We start from the raw sequence: 205 nt of genomic DNA, 5'->3' as shown, positions 1-205 counted from the left end.
TGACTTCAATTTCAGCTTTTATTTTTTTTATTCCTTTCATTTTATGGATTTTTGAATACTAGTAAATTTTAATTAATCTTTACAGTGACAGAACATCAAAGTCAAATGGTTATTTACATTTCATAGTATTATTAATAAAAAATATAAATATGAATTATTACTATAGAAATTTCAATTGAAATAAGAAACTAATAAATGAATAATA

Source organism: Ceratosolen solmsi, unplaced genomic scaffold, assembly GCF_000503995.2.
Source record: "Ceratosolen solmsi marchali unplaced genomic scaffold, CerSol_1.0 scaffold58, whole genome shotgun sequence".
NCBI lineage: Eukaryota > Metazoa > Arthropoda > Insecta > Hymenoptera > Agaonidae > Ceratosolen > Ceratosolen solmsi.
This window is presented reverse-complemented; position numbering follows the sequence as displayed.